Source organism: Budorcas taxicolor, chromosome 17 (genome assembly GCF_023091745.1).
Source record: "Budorcas taxicolor isolate Tak-1 chromosome 17, Takin1.1, whole genome shotgun sequence".
Taxonomy (NCBI): Eukaryota; Metazoa; Chordata; class Mammalia; order Artiodactyla; family Bovidae; genus Budorcas; species Budorcas taxicolor.
In genome coordinates, this window is record NC_068926.1 from 13,128,856 (window position 1) to 13,137,106 (window position 8,251).

Here is an 8,251-nt window from a genome sequence, read left to right on the forward strand (position 1 = left end):
AGCATTCGTTTCTTCAAGGGTCTGAAGGCAAATGTGTCCTGTTTGTGATGTCAACAATAGCAGCTGATGCGAATGGCTTCTCGTGTGTCATAGAGCAAAGGTACTGAAGCTGGTGGCCCTCTGGAGTCGCCCCAGGGGCTGGTAAAATAAGACCCCACCCCCAGCCATAGATTCTGATTTAACTGGTCTGGAGTAGGGCCTTGGCTTGACTCATTTTTATTTTATATTTTAAACTTCTTATTTTGTATCAGGGTATAGCAGATTAACAATGTTGTGGTGGCTTCAGGTGAACCACGAAGGTAATTTTTAAAAGCTTACTCCTGGAAGCTTCTAGAGAGCAGCTGGGGTTAAGAATTAAAGGTCATTGAAATGCCACTGTGAATCTTTTTTTAGATTGAGAAGTCATAGTACCCTATCTTCTGTTCACCTGATTCCCTGCATCCTTCACTAATAATTACTCTTAAGCTGGTTAGCACACCTGCCTCTCCTTCTCTGCACTAACAGTTCACTGGCAAATTGAAATAGATCTTTCCACATGTGTTTTTGCTCTTAGCACTTCTTGGAGCAGAACCTCTCAGCTCTCTGTGCTCATTCACGTGACCTGTGGGATGCTTTATGGAAACAGAGGTCCGATCAAGGTCACCTTGACCAGCCCTCCGGGAGTGGATCCATCATCAACCTTAAAGAAAGAGTCTTCATAGGTGGCTGGATCAGCATCTACTGGGCGCATTAAACATGCAGAGGCTCACCTGCCCTGCACAGACTATAGGAATAAAGCCCTGGAATCAACCTATTGGGTTGGCCAAAAAGGTCATTCGGGTTTTCCTTACCAGTTTATGGAATAATCCAAACGAAATTTTGGCCAATCCAGGATTTCTATAGTTACATGAGGGTGTGGCCGTTGATTTTAAATGCTGGGAAGACTGCTCCAAGAGCTGAATTTCAACAATCTTGTAAAGTGAGGCTGACATGCCACAGGGTATGCTTCTTTGAGAGTAAAATTACTTGCAGATACTTGTTAGTATGTCAAAGTAGGAGTATCTTTCTTTAAAAATTTGAAACTTGGAACATAAGTATCTTTGCTGTAGAAGGATTAGGCACATGGCTGCCAGAGCATGCTGCTTTTTCTTGGGGAGTGGGAGGTTTCTTGGAGAAACCCAGATGAAAGACGAAGAAGATAGAGTGAAGGAGAAAAATGGAAACCAGGCTGCCCAATGCTTTTCAATGCACCCAGTGGCGCGTAGCAACTGCTTTGATGCTTAAACCTTTAGCTATTCTAGTAAAAATTGTGGTTTAAAAGCCTCTGCTAGCATTTACTCATCAATTGAAAGTCCTCCAAAAATGGAACTATTGGGAAACTATGGGATGCGAGGTGGAAAAGAAAAGCTCCCTCAGTTTTTTGGAGGGAATAACTTTAAAAATACTTAACCAGCTAAGTTTACTTGGTGCAGTCAAGATTTAAACTTGTTGATTTTAAAATTGCTGTTACATCTGAAATAAACTTATGTGATATTCTGGCAAAAACAAAACAAAACTAAACTAAAAAACCTCTGCTAGTTAAATATTGTTTGGAGGCAGGAAAATAAATAGAACAGACTGTGAAACATTATTTGTAGAAAACATTATAAATTTTTCTCCTTAGACTATGTGGAGACTTTCCTTACACTTGTCTGTAAAGAAGTGTATGATAACATAAACTCTTCAACAAATAATTATGGTATAAATGTACCTTATGATCACATTCTTGTCCTTTATCTTTATTTATTTCCTTTTTGCTCCCCAACTTGATTACGATATCATTTTAACAATTAAAACCTTGATAACCAAGAGTAGTGAAACTTAATAACTTAAGTGAAAAGGTCTAATATCGGTTTCGATAGGATTATAGCTTGGTTCCTTAGTCTATTAGACATTGGATAAGTCTGCTAAAAATCGGTTGGACTTGAAATTAGAGGATAAATAGAACAGACTAGTTGAGTTTATTGTCGTGAGTATTTAGTCTATAAAACCCTAGAATTCTTTGTTCCCGTTGTATCAGACGCTTCACCTTTCTTGGACGCTGGTATTCAGGACTGATTCGTATCGTTTGACTTCCATGTTGATGGTCTGCGTGAAAAACTTCCTTTTGTAGCTAAATTATGGCAAGCTATGTTGCTCAGTCCCTGGTTTGTTAAATGTGAAAAGACATAACCAAGCGCACAGTGACAATGAACTCGAGTGCAATTTAGTGAAAATAGAAGCTTCCTGAGTAGTGCCCTCATACCCCATATCGCCAGCAGGTGGCGCACATGTCACCTGATGCAGGGATAGGGTATTAATCGCCAGATCTTGACCAGGCTTCTGTCTTGACAGGCTGTTAATAGGTATTAATTAATTAATAGGAGTTTCATGCTTAAGTAAGTTTAGAACAAGTTGGGATAAACATGGTTCTTTGCTGCAGAACGTTAGGGCCTTTAACATTTCCATGTGCCTTTCACATTTCCATGTGAATCTTTCAAAGGGAACAGCATTTCTAAACTTTTTTAACCACAAAACTACTTTTGTGGGGTGGAGAGCATGTCTGGGAATTGCTGTTCTGGAGGACAGTTCAGGAACTTTCAGGACTTCTCCAGTGGCTCAGCGGCCCAGCAGTAAAGAATCTGCCTGCAATGCAATAGATCTGAGTTCAATCCCTGGGGCGGTCAGGTTTCCTGGAGGAGGAAATGGCTACCCACTCCAATATTCTTGCTGGGAAAAAATCCCATGGACAGGGGATGCTGGCGGGCTACAGTCCACGGGGTCTGTGGAGACAAAGATTCAGACACAACTGAGTGACGAAGCATGAACCAAGCACGGCAGAAACTTAGCTAAAGATCTCTACAGCTAAGACGGGGGCTGGTCCCTAGTCTCTGGAATTTACTCCATCTTGACGAGATCTCCAGCCTAACCACAGGAAAACTAGTTCAAATGGTAAAGAATCTGCCTGGAGACGTGGGTTCAACCCCTGGGTCAGGAAGATCCCCTGGAGAAGGGCATGGCAATCCGCTCCAGTATTCTTGCCTGGAGAATCCCATGGACAGAGGAGTCTGGTGGGCTACAGCCCCTGGGGTCACGAAGAGTCAGACGTGACTGAACAACTAACACAGACACACCAGCCTAAACCACTGACAGCCTGGCCAGACGGTGAGTCAAACAGTATTTTTTCTTAATTCAGACGTAACATCAAACAGTAAAGTACACAAATATACTTTATATCGTGTACATCCATGGAACTACGACCCAGATGTATCACTCTTGTTTCTTTCCAGTCAAAATAGCATGTGTATGCTGCTGCTGCTAAGTCGCTTCAGTCGTGTCCGACTCTGGGCGACCCCACAGACGGCAGCCCACCAGGGTCCCCCGTCCCTGGGATTCTCCAGGCAAGAACACTGGAGTGGGTTGCCATTTCCTTCTCCAATGTGTGAAAGTGAAAAGTGAAAGTACACGTTGTTGTTGTTCAATAGCTAAGTCATGTCTGACTCTTTGCAACCCCATGAATTGGAGCATATCAGTCTTCCATGCATGTCCTTCACTATCCCCAGAGTTTGCTGAAACTCATGTCCATTGAGTCAGTGATGCCATCCAACCATCTCTCCTCCGTTGACCGCTTCTCCTCCCACCTTCAATCTTTCCCATCACCAGAGTCTTTTCCAATAAGTCAGCTCTTGGCATCAGGTGGCCAAAGTATTGGAGCTTCAGCTTTTAGCACCAGTCCTTCAGCCCTTCCAATGAGCATTCAGGATTGATTTTCTTTAGGATTGACTGGTTTGATCTCCTTACAGTCCAAGAGACTCTCAAGAGTCTTTTCTAGCACCAGAATTCAAAAGCATCAATTCTTCGGCCCTCAGCCTTCATTATGGTCCAACTCTCACATCCGTACATGACTTCTGGAAAAACCATAGCTTTGACTGTATGGGCCTTTGTCAGCAAAGTGATGTTCCTGCTTTTTAATACACTGCCTAGGTTTGTTATAGCTTTTCTTCCAAGGAGCAAGCATCTTTTAATTTTGTGGCTGCAGTCACCATCCACAGTGATTTTGGAGCCCAAGAAAATAAAGTCTGTCACTATTTCCAGTTTTTCCCCATCTATTTGTCATGAAGTGATGGGGCCAGATGCCATGATCTTAGTTTTTTCAATGTTGAGTTTTAAGCCAACTTTTTACTCTCTTCTTTCACTGTCATCAAGAGGCCCTTTAGTTCCTGTTTGCTTTCTGCCATCAGAGTGGTAATATCTACATATCTGAGGTTATTGGTATTTCTCCTGGCAATCTTGATTCCAGCTTGTGCTTCATCCAGCCTGGCATTTCACATGATGTAGTCATCATAGAAGTTAAATAAGTAGGGTGGCAATATACAGCCTTGATGTACTCCTTTCCCAATTTGGAACCAGTCTGTTGTTCCATGTCTGGTTCTAACTGTTGCTTCTTGACCTGTATACAGGCTTCTCAGGAGGCAGGTAAGGTGGTCTGGTATTCCCATCTCTTTCAAAATTTTTCAGTTTGTTGTGATCCACATAGTCAAAGACTTTCGCGTAGTCAATGAAGCAGAACTAGATGATTTTTTGGAACTCCCTTGCCTTTTCCATGATCCAGCAGATGTTGGCAATTTGATCTCTGGTTCCCCTGCCTTTTCTAAAACCAGCTTGAACATCTGGAAGTTCACGGTTCACATATTGCTGAAGCCTGACTTGGAGAATTTTGAGCATTACTTGACTAGCGTGTGAGATGAGTGCAATTGTGCGGTAGTTTGAGCATTCTTTGGCATTGCCTTTCTTTGGGATTGGAATGAAAACTGACCTTTTCCAGTCCTGTGGCCACTGCTGAGTTTTCCAAATTTGCTGGCATATTGAGTGCAGCACTTTCACAGCATCATCTTCCAGGATTTGAAATAGCTCAACTGGAATTCCATCACCTCCACTAGCTTTGTTCGTAGTGATGCTTTCTAAGGCTCACTTGACTTCACATTCCAGGATGGCTGGCTCTAGGTGAGTGATCACACCATCATGATTATCTGGGTCGTGAAGATCTTTTTTGTACAGTTCTTCTGTGTATTCTTGCCACCTCTTCTTAATATCTTCTGCTTCTGTTAGGTCCATATCAACATTCAGAAAATGAAGATCTTGGCATCTGGTCCCATCACTTCCTGGGTAATAGATGGGGAAACAGTGGAAACAGTGTCAGACTTTATTTTTTGGGGCTCCAAAATCACTGCAGATGGTGATTGCAGCCATGAAATTAAAAGACGCTTACTCTTTGGAAGGAAAGTTATGACCAACCTAGATAGTATATTCAAAAGCAGAGACATTGCTTTGCCAACAAAAGTCCATCTAGTCAAGGCTATGGTTTTTCCAGTGGTCATATATGGATGTGAGAGTTGGACTGTGAAGAAAGCTGAGCGTCGAAGAATTGATGGTTTTGAACTGTGGTGTTGGAGAAGATTCTTGAGAGTCCCTTGGACTGAGAGGAGATCGAACCAGTCCAACCTAAAGGAGATCAGTCCTGGGTGTTCTTTGGAAGGACTGATGCTAAAGCTGAAACTCCAGTACTTTGGCCACCTCATGCGAAGAGTTGAGTCTTTGGAAAAGACTCTGATGCTGAGAGGGATTGGGGGCAGGAGGAGAAGGGGACGACAGAGGATGAGATGGCTGGATGGCATCACCGACTTGATGGACATGAGTTTGGGTGAACTCCAGGAGCTGGCGATGGACAGGGAGGGCTGGTGTGCTGCGATTCATGGGGTCGCAAAGAGTTGGACGCGACTGAGCGACTGAACTGAACTGAACTGATGTGTGTGTTCATACAGTAGTGTGTATGGAGTTCAACAAACACACACACAGATCACTACTTTTTTTGATTTTCATCACCATAGACTAGATATGTCAGGCAGAAACTTACTGATGAAACCCATATGATTCCAAAATGAAACCCAGAAAGAAACCAAGTAATAGAAATGCCCAAACCCACCAGGATTCTCTTGAGAAAAAAGACCCACATGAAGCTTGAGCTTCCATCTCAACAAGAATCTGTCTCCTGCCCATAAAGTGCCTAATTCTGATATTTGGATAAACACTACCAGCAGCTGACTGAGCATATGCAATGTGTTATAGTCAATAACTGTTTGAGTCTGTCAGTTATGAAAATATTAATTTTCAGTCCTTGATCTTTTAATAATTCCTTCAAACTTACCCACTGTGTGATTTGGGAATTTTAGTAACATCAAAAACTGTGGTAGGTGGTCTACAAGACATAGAAAACAAGGAGCTAGTTGCCACCAGAATTGGATGGGAGTAAAAGAAGGGTAAAATACAAAAGAACAGGAAATAGAAACTGATAAAATTAGTGAAGAGAAGCCTAAAGGGAAGGATCTTTTTCTTTTCTTTCCCGAAATTTATTGGTTATGTTTACCATTTGAAAACTGAAATTGATTACAATGTGTAGATACTGTGATCCAAATTTTGTTTGATAAAAAGTATATGTATGTATAAGAAAAGGCCTAGTGGGCTATGTACACAAATGTTAATACTTATCACAGCTGAGTAGCAGGATTACATGTGATTTTGTATTTTACATTCCTTTCTTTATTTTCTAAATGTTTTGCAATGAATATATGTAACTCACAATCAGAGTCAACATGTTATACTACAAAAATGAAGGCAAATGGAATACATCCATATATAATCAATCTCCCTAATCCTGCAGAGGGTCTTTGTTGAGTTTACATTTATTTTTCTCTTCCAATTCGTGTATGTGTGTTCGTGGGGGAAGAGGGAATGGGGAAGTAGAAAAAGATCAGGTATATAATGGACCCCAAGCAATTATCCTTCAATTAAAAATAAATCAACACTTTTAAAAAGGGGATTGATCTTAGCGGATTAGTTGCTAAATGCTTGAAGACAAATAAAAGGTGATTAAACTCCTCACAGCTTTAACCAAGTTGAATCCTACATGGAGATCGCGGTGGGAGTAGGTGGAAGGCACAAAATAAAGTTGTTAAATCATCAGTTAATGCATGTTTGTTGGTGAGCAAAGACCAGAAGAGAAACCCTCTTAACATTTACCTGACCCTTCATTCTCTGTTCACTGAGGCGGGGTTATTTGCCTATCTTGTTGGCTTAGTCAAGTGGGAATCTAAGTTCTACTCCCTTTTTCCTGTTAATCGCACTGTGTGCTGATTTGGGGTCCACAGGTTTAGGGGCATGCACAAGGCCTGAGAAAAGGCTACCCTGGAACGATCAAGGTTAATACTTCATCCCAACTCCTTTGTGTACAATATGAACAGCAACAGGTTTATAATGTGCCCAGGTATTTACAGGCCTCTGTTAGCAATTCTGAGGTTATGCTTTGAACCAAGAGATGCGCAACAGTATTTTGTGCTACAGAATTTTGAGTATTCCAATAAACGCAATTTTAGGGTGCTCTGGGGAACTGGACTAATTCAATCTATTCCTGCCCTTTGGATGTACCAGTCTTTGTAAGGACTGTCCACTCTAGCTTTGTCTCTGTGGCTATGTATGAGCTTTACTCAAAATTTGTTCACTCTTCCACTCATTGAATAAACATTTATTGTGAACCTGCTCTGGGCCATTGAGCAACACCACCTATTATTTTGCACTGTACAGCCTACTTCCTACAAACACAGTGATATATGTTATACCAGTGGCATTATTCCTGCCACCCTGTTTAGCACTTGTTCACTAATGAAGAACAGAGAACTGCGTTAAGAGGCGACAAACACCATACAAATTTAATGGGAAACACTTTCTAAATATTGGGACGTAGGCAAATCATGTATAGACTTTTGTTGTTCTGAGATGTTCTATTTCTCCAACAGATTATCTGAGAAAAATTAGTTTGAGTTAAATGTTCATACTGCAAATACTGGGTCGGCCAAAATTTTCATTCGGGTTTTTCCGTAAGAGAGTATGAAAAAAATCCAAAGAAACTTTTTGGCCAGTCCGAAGTCAAATGTGAGGGCCTGATGCTAGAGAAGCTTCATGCACATGAGACAGCTTTGAACAGAACCAGAGTGAGTTCAGGAGGGCAGGGCGCTGGAGTACCCGCCAGCCTGCCTGCACCCTCTGCTGGGCTTTACTCTCGTCTCCCGGCAGGACAGCCTGGAGCAGCTAGACATTTCAGCGTGGCTTTCCCACTGCTCGTGGCTAAGTGCTTTCAGACACCTCTGTGACGTCCCCACTCCTCTCACAGGAACCCCACCTCCCAGGCTTGTACACTGTC